This window comes from Dreissena polymorpha, chromosome 5 (genome assembly GCF_020536995.1).
Source record: "Dreissena polymorpha isolate Duluth1 chromosome 5, UMN_Dpol_1.0, whole genome shotgun sequence".
Classification (NCBI taxonomy): Eukaryota; Metazoa; Mollusca; class Bivalvia; order Myida; family Dreissenidae; genus Dreissena; species Dreissena polymorpha.
In genome coordinates, this window is record NC_068359.1 from 1,057,158 (window position 1) to 1,072,253 (window position 15,096).

Here is a 15,096-nt window from a genome sequence, read left to right on the forward strand (position 1 = left end):
CCCTCACACTATACCCCCCCCACCCCATCCCCCCCAATTTTTTTGGGGGGAAACGGTTAAAAAACACAAATATTTATTTTTATTATTTTATTTTTGAAATACGGTCCAACCATTGCACCCAATAATCCCCTCCCCCCCACCCCCCCCACCCCCCCCCACCCCTGAATTTTTTTTTTTTTTTTTTTTTTGCATTTTTTTTCCCGCATTTTTGGAAAATAATGTAATAAATGATCACACCCCCACACTATACACCCCTCTTCACTCCACCCCTCCCTCCTTTGTGATTGAAATTGAGAGTCCCTTCACCTTTAAAAAGAAAATAGATGAGCGGTCTGCACCCGCAAGGTGGTGCTCTTTTTTAAAGTTTCAGTTCTGCCTTGCAATTTATTTTGGTCAGGCATTTGCACATCCCACATATTATTCACATTCTAGACGACTTCTTATTCATGGGTGCAGTAAACTCTCCTATATGTCAAAGAAGTTCAGACAATTTCTTAAGTTCTTGTGCCCACATTGGCGTGCCCATCAAATCAGATAAAAACAGTCACGGCTACTTCCATCATTACATTTATGGGTCTTGAAATGGACCCAACCCTTATGGAAGCGCGTCTTCGGGCAGATAAATTATTTAAAACCAGGACACTTTTAAGCTCATTCATTAAGTCACGTAAGGTCACCCTTAAGGATCTGCAATCCCTTTTGGGTCCTTTGAATTTCTGCTGCCAAATCATAGACTTTGCATCTTCATACAGATGCATCCGGAGCATTAGGTTTCGGAGCTATTTTTGGGTCACACTGGTTTTCAGGTACTTGGCCTGAAGCTTGGTTTGCTTATGACACAACTTTAAAAGAGATTTTTCCAATTTCTCTTTCATTGGAAATCTGGGGTCACCAACTTCGAAATAAGTGTATCATTTTACACACTGACAATGAAGCCGCGGTTCACATTATTAATAAACAGACATGCCGGGTCCCAGTCATTATGTCTCTAGTCCGCCGTATCATTTTAGCCAGTACCAAACATAATATCCTTTTACATGCACAACATATCCCTGGAAAATACAATTTATTACCTGACCTCCTTTCTCGTTTACAGATCCCCAAATTCAAGGAAAGGGCTCCGCTCATGGACCTGCTTCCAACACCTCTTCCAGAGTACCTTTCATAATTTAAATCAAACAGTGTACAATTTATTAGACAAATCCCTTGCTCCTTCCGCAAAAGCCAGCTATAAAAATTCTTTTCTCCAATACCAACGCTTTCATTTGGCGCATTATCCTATGTTACATTGCTTACTCATTTCATTTGACCGTTTAGCACAATTTATTGCATACTGTCACAATTTACATTTTCGGGCTAACACTATTTCTACAAATGTTTCCTTTCTTGTGATCAAAAAGTTATTGTACAGTATTAACTGTGGATAAATGCCTGCCTTTCACTGTTGCCAATATCCACACTTTAATGGCTGCCCTCCATTCCCATATACTGGACCATTACAATCGTGTCCTTTTCAAGGCCATGTTTCTAACTGCCTTTTTTTGCCTTTTCCGGGTAGGGGAACTATCCATTTCCCAAAACGGTCATCAAAATACCGTGTTGCGCACGGACCTCGCTTTCATGTACACAAATGCCAAAGTCTCATCGGCAGTAATTAATGTTCATAATTACAAACACTCACAAGGTCAAGGTACCACTGTACCACTTGCCCTTCAATCCGTCAAACGGTTATGCATTATTAAGATACCTAAGGCTATGCCCCATGCAAACGGGCCTCCTTTTCCAATTTGGTAACGGGGATCTTGTCACAACCGCTTTCTTCAGGTCAAATCTTCGAACATGTGTTGTGGCTTCAGACTTTTATCCACGTTTTTACACATTTCAATCTTTTTGCATTGGAGGTGTTACTCACACCCATTCCCATAATATGCCTGCCTCCCAGCTCCAACGGTTGGGATGTTGGCGATCAAACGCATATGTTAAATACATTCGATCTACACCATTACCCCTTTAATACCCACAATTAATCAGACACTGACTGTATAGGTGGCAGTGTTTGATTACATTATGGAAGGAACCATACGTGCATTTCATCTAGCCGGTACATTTTTTATTATGCCCCCTTTCGAAGAAGAGGGGGTATATTGCTTTGCTCATGTCGGTCGGTCGGTCTGTCGGTCTGTCGGTCCGTCCACCAGGTGGTTGTCAGACGATAACTCAAGAACGCTTGGGCCTAGGATCATGAAACTTCATGGGTAGATTGATCATGACTCGTAGATGACCCCTATTGATTTTGAGGTCACTAGGTCAAAGGTCAAGGTCATGGTGACCAGAAATAGTAAAATGGTTTTTGAATGATAACTCAAGAACGCATACGCCTAGGATCATGAAACTTCATGGGTAGATTGATCATGACTTGCAGATGACACCAATAGATTTTGAGGTCACTAGGTCAAAGGTCAAGGTCACGGTGACCCGAAACAGTAAAATGCTTTCCGGATGATAACTAAAGAACGCATACGCCTAGGATCATGAAACTTCATGAGTAGATTGATCAAGACTTGCAGATGACCCCTATTGATTTTGAGGTCACTAGGTCAAAGGTCCAGGTCACGGTGACCCGAAATAGTAAAATGGTTTTCGGATGATAAGTCAAGAACGCATGCACCTAGGATCATGAAACTTCATAGGTAGATTGATCATGACTTGCAGATGACCCCTATTGATTTTGAGGTCACAAGGTCAAAGGTCAAGGTCACAGTGACCCGAAATAGTAAAATGATTTTCGGATGATAACTCAAGAACGCTTTTGCCTAGGATCATGACACTTCATAGGTACATTGATCGTGACCTGCAGATGACCCCTATTGATTTTCAGGTCACTAGGTCAAAGGTCAAGGTCACAATGACAAAAATCGTATTCACACAATGGCTGCCACTACAACGGACTGCCCATATGGGGGGCATGCATGTTTTACAAACAGCCCTTGTATTAAATAGATCTAGCAGCCCAATCGGGCTTGGAGACGCGTACATCATCTGAAGCAATGTGAAAATTTAAATTTAGATTCACATGTAAAAGTCATTTTCTGAAAATCGGGACGAAGTAAAAGTATTAATTTTACAAATAAACCATTTGATTTTATTCAAATGGTCGACATTTTTATGCCCCCCTTCGAAGAAGAGGGGGTATATTGCTTTGCTCATGTCGGTCTGTCGGTCGGTCTGTCGGTCCGTCCACCAGGTGGTTGTCAGACGATAACTCAAGAACGCTTGGGCCTAGGATCATGAAACTTCATAGGTACATTGATCATGACTTGCAGATGACCCCTATTGATTTTGAGGTCACTAGGTCAAAGGTCAAGGTCACGGTGACCAGAAATAGTAAAATGGTTTTTGAATGATAACTCAAGATAGCATTCGCCTAGGATCATGAAACTTCATGGGAAGATTGATCATGACTTGCAGATGACCCCTATAGATTTGGAGTTCACTAGGTCAAAGGTCAAGGTCACGGTGACCCGAAATAGTAAAATGGTTTCCGGATGATAACTCAAGAACCCATATGCCTAGGATCATGAAACTTAATGGGTATATTGATCATGACTCGCAGATGACTTTTACTGATTTTGAGGTCACTAGGTCAAAGGTCAAGGTCACGGTGACCCGAAATAGTAAAATGGTTTTCGGATGATAACTCAAGAACGCATACGCCTAAGATCATGAAACTTCATACCTAGATTGATCATGACTTGCAGAAGACCCCTATTGATTTTGAGGTCACAAGGTCAAAGGTCAAGGTCACGGTGACCCGAAATAGTAAAATGATTTTCGGATGATAACTCAAGAACGCTTTTGCCTAGGATCATTACTCTTCATAGGTACATTGATTGTGACCCGCAGATGACCCCTATTGATGTTCAGGTCACTAGGTCAAAGGTAAAGGTCACAGTGACAAAAATCGTATTCACACAATGGCTGCCACTTCAACGGACAGCCCATATGGGGGGCATGCATGTTTTACAAACAGCCCTTGTTCTACGTGCAAGTGTATTGACACTACATCTTGAAAGTTTCTTTTATGTTTACCTGACAGTTTATGGTTGCAGGTATTTTTTCATTTTTTTCCTTGTGTAAATAATTTATACTGTAACATTTGCTGTATACATGTGGAATTTTCTTTAGACCAGAAATATGTTAAATGAAAATATTCAGTGATATAATTATGGTATGTAAATACTAGATTATTAAATGTGTTTTCAACAATAAAATGATAAATAATATTTTTGATTAATTTAACAAGAATTATTCCACCATATTGACTAATGTATTTAGCATGAGCGCGATGATTCTCGATACTGTTAATAATTGACAAACCACTAAAATAGGTTTGTTCGAAGAACACGCGTATGAATATTTAACCCATTTATGCCCAGCGTCTAGAAAAAAAGGCCTTGGCAAACAGCGTAGACCCAGATGTCTGCGCTGTTTGTTTAAAGAAATTTCTGTAAAATATAGAAATAAATATACTAGACATCCCTAATTTTGGAAATAAATTGATCCAATATAGAAGGATGGGAGAGTCCACTAGGCATAAATGGGTTAAAATATGTACGGATACTTTGCGTGTGGCTGGTTGACTTAATGTATTAATTTCACTTCCATTCTTCTTTTGGTTTTCTGTTTTGTATCTATAGGTTTATGACAAGCAATATGTAATAATGTAAAATAAGCCGTGAAAACTCCATGTAACATCCCGTACTGCGTGTCATGCAGGTAAGAACTGCACAGAAAAAGACATTCGCTATCTTTGATCTCATTCATTGAACTCTTTACCTTTTACCAAATCCAACCACAATCCACGCCGTATATCTTTTTTAAAGATATTTCTTGTTTGTATTGTCTGACCGTGCAAGTCCACAGCTACATTGCTTTCCTACAGGATTGCTTACATTTGCATCTCACCATTGTTTGTGTCACTGTACATTTTACCATAGATTTATGTTCACCAATCAGTTTAGGGATACAGGTAGATTTTACCCTTTTAACAGTGCCTGTAGATTATGGGATACCAAAGGGGTCGAAACTTTAACTTCTGCTCGAGCAGAAAAAAATGCTGCTCGAGCAGCATTTAAATGCTGCTCGACCAGCAAAATGCTGCTCGAGCAGCAAATTTACTGCTCGACCAGCATTTTTTCTGCTCGAGCAGAAAAATCCTGCTCGACCAGCATTTATTTTTAGATTATGGCATTAGCCAATCAGAACTCTTGTTATATTTGCCGTTTGGTGCGAAACTGGTTTGTTTGGAAAAAATGGCTGCCGCCATGATGGTGCCTTTTTCACATCTTCTGCAAGTTTATGTGACGACCTGCTTAAAGTTTAACATTGACACGCGGTAAGTGCTTTATATTTTGGCTGCAAACTAGTCGATCGAAAAATTGTTGCCATTCGCTTAATAAGAAAATCGATCATAAATGTCTAACGGCTGTTAAAACTTTTGCGAAAATCACGACGATGACTGATAAGAATGGCTCAAAGGGTGCGCAAGTGTAGGTTCTCTGTTTCTATCGATTTACTTTCTTAATGGTTCTTAATAATTGCTTCCGACACAGGTGCCGATTGCCTGTGATTGTGCCTTTCTGGTTAACATTGTTTACGTTTCTCGTTCTCCCCATACATGTATATCTGCTATTCTAACTCTTACAATTATCCAAAAAGGCAAAATATCATGTCTGTTAACCAGTTCTCAGTGCCCCAGATAAGCTGCGTATCTGCGTCTTTCACCCTATTAAAATGTTTAAAAATGCAAAGAAATACAATATCATGAGTATTGAAAATGCAATGAATTTGACTTTTACGCAAATTCGTCAAATTAACGATACAAAACTTCGATTAAAAATGCTTTGCTCATTTTAGGTATTTTCTCTTTGGAATTATTATCGTTACGCGATGACGCTTACATTCAGCAAGCTCAGCAAACGGTCATAGTTATTCAAACACTATGCGTTTTCAATCTGACCTAATTCGTCGCTCATTGTGCATGTTTTTGTTAAGCGTCTGTACTTTCAGATTCTATTACGATGCAAAAAAAAAATAGCAGATAGAGGTCGAAAGACGTCCGAGATTGTTGCGCCAAAATATCAGCCGATCGCAAACTTTTTCGAATCAAGAAAGCAAGAGCCAATAAGTGCCGAATCATTCGTGTTATCGATTTTGTTAGAAACTGTATATACAGCAGTTGAGTTGACATCCAAAAAACATAATGGAAAGTCTGTGACTTAACAAACCTGTCAAAAGTATAAAAAGGCATGTCATTGGTTAGAAATTGTCAACATTTTTTAAAGTTTATATCATGGACAGTTTCAAGGATTAAAGATATTAGGAAACATCAGTTTATTAAAATTTATGATGATAGTTTACAGTTCTATTGAATCAATACAAGTGTGCAGCGTCAACGGAAGTAAATCAGCAATTATTTTAAGGTATGCATTTTTATTACTCATTTCACTCTATATGAAGAATGGAATCACCCTATTTTTCAAAATCAATGGTTGAAAACCCTATTTCCCAAATAATTATCTGGGGCACTGAGTTCTCAAGGACTTTTCTCAATTTCAATGTAAATTATTTTTCACCGAGGCCAATTAGCTTGTTCAAAGCTAACAACAGGTAAAATGTGAGTTGTGTCTGAATTACAAGTTGTTTAATTTTTCATAATTGAAATGTTTACAATTTACTATTTATTGAATAACTTGGCAGTGCATAATTAAGTTCTGGGATGTTATTTTCAGCTCTGAACTGCAAAAAAATTGCATAATAATTACATTGGTGGCACTATAATGAGTTACCTTTCATCTGTCCTTCCATTTAAATGTCCCTAAAGCAGACTTCCCAAACTTTGCAGAATGAGTTTAGGCATTGTATTACACACTCATTTTAACCATGGCATGCTATTGTACAACATGTCTTGACAGAAATAATTTCGATAAAAAATTTTTGCAGGAAATAATTTTTCCATTGCGAAGCGTTTGTATCTTTTTATCTTTATTCTGAAATGCCCCTCTTAAGAATAATGTCATGTATAGCTGGTTTAGAATTAAGGATGATGATATGTCCTAACAGCATTTTGTCATGTCATTTACTGTACTTCTTAACCTACATGTATTTGAATATTCAGTCCCCATATAACTACGCCCATATGTTGTGGACATTTTCATACAAGAATACAAACAGGAATATGTATTGGAGTTTGCTGTTTAAATTGACAGTCAATTGGAGGGTAACAGGTTTGTTTTTAACCAGAAGTGAGGAACTCAACACAATTTGCAGGGAAAAAAATATCTCTTTATACCACTTAAGTATATTTGCATCACAGGAGCTCTGGTGTTGTGAGGTTGAGGAAACTAGTGTTGAATCTAAAACATTTAGCATCATGGACTCAAAAGTGAGAAGCCAAGTCAGACACCGCAAAATGTAAAATAATCTGTCAGATGTTTGGTCTGACAGGCTACAAAATTCTGTTAGACTGAAGGATAATTTCTGGATTCCATTTATTAGCATACCTGATAATAGCATATTTCTGTTATTAGCATATAGAATGTCAAAGCACAGATTAATTCTTAAATTTTTAGCCGGATTTTTTTCGAAAAAATCTCGGCTTATAGATTGATGTTGTCGGGCGGGCGGGCGGGCGGGGTGGCGGCGTGCTCGAAAATGTTAAAGTTCTTATTTCATGGTATAACTTTGGTATGCTTGGACCTAGAGTCTTCAAACTTGACATGAAGGTTGGCCAGGACTAACAGATGACCACTGGTCATTTCAAGGTCATTCATTTGAAGGTGAAGGTCACTGTGACCTTCAATATAAAAATGTTAAAGTTGTTATAACTTTGGTATGCTTGGACCTAGAGTCTTGAAACTTGACATGAAGGTTGGCCAGAACTAGTAAGTAACCACTGGACATTTCAAGGTCATTCATTTGAAGGTCAAGGTCACTGTGACCTTGAATGTAAAAATGTTAAAGTTGTTATAACTTTGGTATGCTTGGACCTAGAGTCTTGAAACTTGACATGAAGGTTGGCCAGAACTAGTAAGTAACCACTGGACATTTCAAGGTCATTCATTTGAAGGTCAAGGTCACTGTGACCTTGAATGTAAAAATGTTAAAGTTCTTATTTCATGTTATAACTTTGGTATGCTTGTACCTAGAGTCTTCAAACTTGAAATAAAGATTGGCCAGTACTAGAAGATGACCACTGGTCATTTCAATGTCATTCATTTGAAGGTCAAGGTCACTGTGACCTTAAATGTTAAAATGTTAAAATTGTTATAACTTTGGTATGCTTGGACATAGAGTCTTCAAACTTGACATGAAGGTTTGCAAGCACACTTAGATGACCACTGGTCATTTCAAGGTCATTCATTCTAAGGTCAAGGTCACTGTGACCTTGAATGTAAAAATGTTAAAGTTCTTATAACTTTGGTAGGTAAAAATGTTAAAGTTCTTATTCCATGTTATAACTTTGGTATGCTTGTACCTAGAGTCTTCAAACTTGACATAAAGGTTGGCCAGTACTAGAAGATCACCACTGCTCATTTCAATGTCATTCATTTGAAGGTCAAGGTCACTGTGACCTTCAATGTTAAAATGTTAAAATTGTTATAACTTTGGTATGCTTGGACCTAGAATCTCAAACTTGACGTAAAGGTTTGCAAGCACACTTAGATGACCACTGGTCATTTCAAGGTCATTCATTTCAATGTCATTCATTTGAAGGTCAAGGTCACTGTGAACTTAAATGTTAAAATGTTAAAATTGTTGTAACTTTGGTATGCTTGGACCTAGAATCTCAAACTTGACGTAAAGGTTTGCAAGCACACTTAGATGACCACTGGTCATTTCAAGGTCATTCATTTGAAGGTCGAGGTCACTGTGACCTTGGATGTAAATATGTTAAAGTTGTTAATACTTTGGTATGCTTAGACCTAGAGTCTTCAAACTTGATATGAAGGTTGGCCAGAACTAGTAGATGACCACTGGTCATTTTAAGGTCAAGGTCACCGTGACCTTGAATGTAAAAATGTTAAAATTCTTATTTCATGGTATAACTTTCTTATGCTTGGACTTACAGTCTTCAAACTGGACATGAAGGTTGGCCAGCACTAGTAGATGACAATTGGTCATTTTAAGGTCATTGAAGGTCAAGGTCACTGTGACCTTGAATGTTAAAAATTAAAAGTTGTTTTAACTTTCGTATGCTTGGACATGGACTTTGCCATGACTAACAGATGACCACTGGTCAAGAGAACAACTGGTCATTTTAAAGTTCAAACAATATGTTACTAATTTGCTAATAAAAAAATTGAGATCAAACTTTCCTAATTGTCAATTCAAGTTCATATTTGTGACCTTAAATGTTATTGTTGTTCATGTATATGCATGCATTCAAAACATAACACAAGGTTTGCTCATGCCTTGAAAAGTACTTACATTTCATTTTGACCTTTGAACAATATTTCAGTAATTTAAGTATTGCATTGACAAAAACACGAAAGGTACTTTCCTGTCATTTAAATCAAAAATCCGGCTTCAATGCGGTCATCTCCGACCGCGGAACTCTTGTAATGTATTTTTCTTCTATTAATAGCATAATTTTTAACCCCAATATTCAGAATTCACTTAAAGTCTTTATAGCATATAACATTCTCAGAATGCCAAAAAAATATGCTTTAAATCTGCAAAAATATGCTCAAATGCTAATGCAAACACCTTAGAATACAATTCCATTTGATGAATAGTTATCTTAAACATCAATCATATACAATGTTGAATTTTAATTTCACTTTGACGATCAATTATTAACAGATTTGACTAATTGTATGCCCCCAGTTGCTATATTTATGCTAAAATCTGTGTTCCCGTTAATAGCATATTCCTGTTATTAGCATAATTTTTGCTGACATGGTATGCTAAGAACAGGAATCCACTGTAGCAACATATAAATCAGGAATTATGGTTTGAATCCGTGAACTATTATTTTTAATGGTGAAAGAAAATCTCCATGGCGCGTTTTCAAAAATTCCTAATCAAGCTTGGTAAAAGAACACCAAGAATAGCAAATTTATTACAGCGCCAACTTCCGGGTAAAAATGATTGATTTTTTATATACCGTAAAGACAAATGCTGCATCATATCCTATGGGTGATTTAAAAAAGAATGAAGCCTAAATAAAACATGCATTTATTTTCTTACCATTAAGCATGTTTGAGTTCTTTTTCTATCTTACAGAAGTGTTTCCATGTGATTAACTTAAATGTGAAAATTCTTCTCAATAACTTGCTTCATTAACAAAATATATTGAAAAATATCCTTAAAATTGCCCCAAGTGTACTGGTTTTGCGTGACATTTTATGTTAAAGGCAATTTTCAATTCTATACTTCAATAAAACTTTCAGAAATATTAGGTATTGCCATCATTTAATGAATATAAAAATGCATATGCTTTAAGAAAAATAAAACAATGCTTCTTATAACTTAGGTTGATATCTCTTGTAGCAAGTGTTCAAAGCAATGATGTTCTTGTCAATTTTGTGCCACAATTTTCAACTCTCTTCACGTATATTAAGAGGTGGCATCATAAAGTGCTTCAATATTTATAGGTAAAAAGTGTCCTTTTAACCTGTCACATGTTTTTTCTACACAATTGTACAGGTATTTATACAATTATTTGTTCATGTAAATTTTGAACAGCTGAATACTAAATGTGGTCAAAATTTGTCCCTGTCCCAAGTGTACATTTTGCATGAAAGTTATTTTAAATTTTTCATAAGATAGAGTTTTCAAGGTTTTACATCATTTTCTTCAAACCATTAATGCTTATCACTATATGTACAGAAAATTTGATGCCAAAACCTTGTGAACTTTTTTTGCAAGACAAATATCATATTGTCCCAAGTGTACAAAATTTTTATCGTGTTTGATGGACAGGTTATAGCTTTAAAAAAATAAACAAAGGCACTAATTTTCTGGAAAGAAGTACACAGAAGGGTGTAATCTCCAAGAGAAAAAGGTGGTTTCTTCACTCTGGGGTCGAACTACTCTTACTATATGGGTATGTCTCCATATTTTGTCTTCAGAAGAAAAATATAAGCATATAAATGATAATGTGTGGGAAGTATATTTGACTTTACCATAACATTATTACAAAAATACATTTCCTCTTCTCAAATTAATGTCAATTTTAATCAAAATGTTTCTCCAATAATCTTCAATGTTAGCCTAAAGTTGGTTATTAAATGTTGTACATGTACACTTGGGACATAAAATGAATGTTTTTCTTATAAACCTCCAGAAAGTGAAAACAAACTTACATTATAGCAGAATTAATGATTAAATTTTGATTTAATAAAGCATTCAAAAGCAACTGGAAAAAAAAGCCAAAATAAAAGTTGAACATGGTCAAATGTCAAATATGATGGATGACAAAGTCTTTCAGACACTTATAATTAAACCATGCAGACTGTCACCCTTGTGGTACAATTCCTACACATCTAAACTAAAAACCATGTTAAAACCTTCGATAAACAACGGTACAGCACTAATTATTATTTCATTCATTTTTAATGACACATTACCAAAATATATAGAGGATATATTGTATTACAGAGGAAGGTCAAGTAAGAGGACATCGTGTTTAATGTATAAAGTATAAAAAGAACAAGGTCTAATTTATAAAGAACAAGGTCCAATATATAGAGAATATAATGTTTAATATATAGAGAGCAAGGTCTAAATATAGAACAGTGAATTATATGTGTCTTTTTTTGAGAAAACTGGGCTTAATTCATGTGCGAAAAGTCTCGTCCCTGATTAGCCTGTGCAGACTGCACAGGCATATCAGGGACAAGACTTTCCGCTTTTATGGTATTTTTAGTTTGAAGGAAGTCCCTTCTTACCGAAAATCAAGTTTAAGCGGAAAGTGTCGTCCCTGATAAGCCGGTGCGGACTGCACAGGCTAATCTGGGACGACACTTTACGCACATGAATTTAGCCCAGTTTTATCAGAACAAGACACATATTTATATAGAAAACGAGGTCAAATATTATAAAAAAATATAAACATGTATTTTGTATACAGAACCATGTTCAATATTTATAGAAAAGCGTCCAATATATAGAGAACACAATATTAGATCAACTTCAAGTATAGAGAGCAATGTCTTATATATAGATATCAAATTCCAACATATAGAAGAGGCATAATGTCTTATATTTAAAGATCAAGGTCAATGCCATAGAGAACAATGTTTAATATGTAGAGAACATCATTTGATATTTAGAGAACAAGGTATGCTATCCATTTGTATAGAGAAAAATGCCCAGCATATAGATCTCTAGCATATAGAGAGCAATGTCAAATAGATCTTTATTATATAGAACAAGATAAATTATGAAACCAAAGTCAAATATATACAACTATGTGAAATATATTGAAAACCAGGTCAAATGTATCTACAATTTGTGAAATATATGTGTTTTTTATGGGAAATACAGATCTATGACACACTGCATAATTATGGAGATTCCTTATGCCTCTGATATCCCATCGGTTATAAACATACTAAGGGCCACAAAAATACCTCAAATAAAATACATATAAAAGTTATGCTATTTTTCTTCAGATTTTCATCTATTTTGAAAATGTCCCAAGTGTACAGATTTGGCCTAAAATCATGCTAGATCCTTTCAGCAAACAATTCAAGTTCCCTGTAACTTATCTTATAATTTTATCAGAATATTTTATGCCAATTTAATTTGTATTCTATATTACTGACTGTTTGGGTATTTCTTAGAATAAATGAAAACTAAAGTTGTCAAGTACAAATAATCTTAAATCTCTAAACATCAACCTTAAATCATCAAATGGACCTTCTAGCACAGAACATTATTTGGGGAAACATTAATTTGTATACCGGTAGTCAAATGTAATAAAAATTTAAAAAGTATATATGTTGAATGGTTTGCTTATTTAACTTGTATACAAAAGTCATGTAAGTGTCCCAATTAAGTGTACAAATGTTTGAAAATTGTATACAGTTTTGGCAAAAGCTAGTTTTTGCAGATTTTCTTATATAATAAAAAAGAAACTTCACATATATTTGAAGGCCATCCTATATTTTGATAAATCTGAGTTTTTACTTTAAGATACACTGCTTTGAGGCCAGGAAAAAAACTTTTAGGAGTATAGTTTTGAAAAATATGTGTTAAAAACATGAACATTTCAATTTTTTCCATAATTTTTTTTAGAACACTTCCGATTTTGTATTTATATTTTGCTTAAGAACATACTGCATGTTGACAAAACACACAAAATATTGATAACATGTTTTAATGGGATTTTATTAAGTGCAAAAGACATGTACATTTATAAAAAAAAAATCAAAAACATTTGGTTAACATCATGTTTTGTGGTGAAAAAGTGATTACATCTGACAGAACGGCCCTACTCATTTATAAAACTTGAACCCTTTCCCTATGCAATACAAACAAAACTGTTGCCATAACTTAACATCTAAAATTTGAGAAAATTGTTCATTTAGGCTTCATTATCCCCACGCTTTTCGGAGAAAAAGTGGGGATATTGTAGTTATCTCCGTCTTCCGTCCGTCCATCTGTCCGTCCTGGCCACTTTCTCCTCCTACACTATAAGCACTAGAACCTTGAAACTAACACACATGGTAGCTATGAGCATATGTGCGACCCTGCACTATTTGGAATTTTGATCTGACCCCTGGGTCAAAAGTTATGTGGGTTGAGGTGGGGCCGGGTCAGCGATTTTTACTCATTTTTATGCCCCCGGATCGAAAGATCAGGGGTATATTGTTTTTGGCCTGTCTGTCATTGTATGTGTGTGTGTGTGTGTGTGTGTCCCAAAACTTTAACCTTGGTCATAACTTTTGCAATATTCAAGAGAGCAACTTGATATTTGGCATGCATGTGTATCTCATGGAGCTGCACATTTTGAGTGCACCGGAGACTACACCGAATGTCTTCAAATTGATACTGAACCTCTCTTATGGCAATACGGATAATTTCAACTATGCATGGCCCCATTACCAACCCTGGGGTGCCCCGCCCACATTGGCCACGCCCACATAGACCACGCCCACCCAAAATTGCCTTTTACAATAATTTCTTAATTTCTACACAGATTCACTTCAAATTGATACTGAGCCTCTCTTATGACATTATGGTTAATCTCAACTATGCATGGCCCCATTACCAACCCTGGGGCACCCCGCCCACATAGGCCACGCCCACCCAAAATTGCCTTTTACTATAATTTCTTCATTTCTACACCGATTCACATCTAATTGATACCGAACTTCTCTTATGACAATACGTTCAATCTCAACTATGCATAGCCCCATTACCAACCCTGGGGCACCCCTGGGTCAAACATGCGACGTGGGGATACACGTCGGCCTCTGCCGCGCCATTTCTAGTTAGTTTTGAAATCACCCATATTTGTGTAAAGTTTGGAGAAAAATCAAGAAAAACATATTTGACAATGAAATACATTTAAGTTGTTTGATGATATTTTCATGTATTTCAACTTTTCCAATGTCCAGATAAATACCCTATTTGTACCCATTGAAAACCTTTAAAACTTTAATTTTGCATTGTTATTTTGTGTTTTGCTTGAAGAAAAAAGATTGATCTGTATGCAAATGTTTACATTATATCTCACAGTCATAACAATTTCCAATTTATCGACAGTGGTGACCGGGTTTTAGCATTATAATATGATTATTAGTGCTTGTGATCATATTCCAGATGCCCAGGGGCCTTTATGGTTGGGTTAGGGAGGGGTGCTCCCTCCCTTCCTTAATTGATTTTTAGCTCCAGTGGCCAAAGGCCAGCGGGGCTTATGTCATGGTCCTGTGTCCGCCATGCGTGCGTCTGTCCGTGCCTGCGTGCGTCCGTCCGTGCATTAACTTTTCCTTTAAACATCTTCTTCTCCTAAACTACTGGTCCAATTCTGATAAAATTTCTCAGTAATGTTCCTTGGATGAACCTATTTCAAATTTGTTCAAA

At 36.1% G+C, this 15,096-nt stretch overlaps 1 protein-coding gene and 1 long non-coding RNA gene across 10 annotated transcripts in view; one reads left to right on the forward strand and one right to left on the reverse strand.

Moving 5' to 3' along the window:
• The window catches only part of LOC127832014 (uncharacterized), a 167,825-nt gene that overhangs the window by 139,480 nt on the left and 13,249 nt on the right, over positions 1 to 15,096 (reverse strand). The window lies entirely within an intron of this gene.
• Positions 7,702 to 8,240, forward strand: LOC127832019 (uncharacterized). The gene is made up of 2 exons (XR_008026623.1): positions 7,702 to 7,823; positions 7,969 to 8,240. It is a non-coding gene; the product is annotated as an uncharacterized LOC127832019 (long non-coding RNA).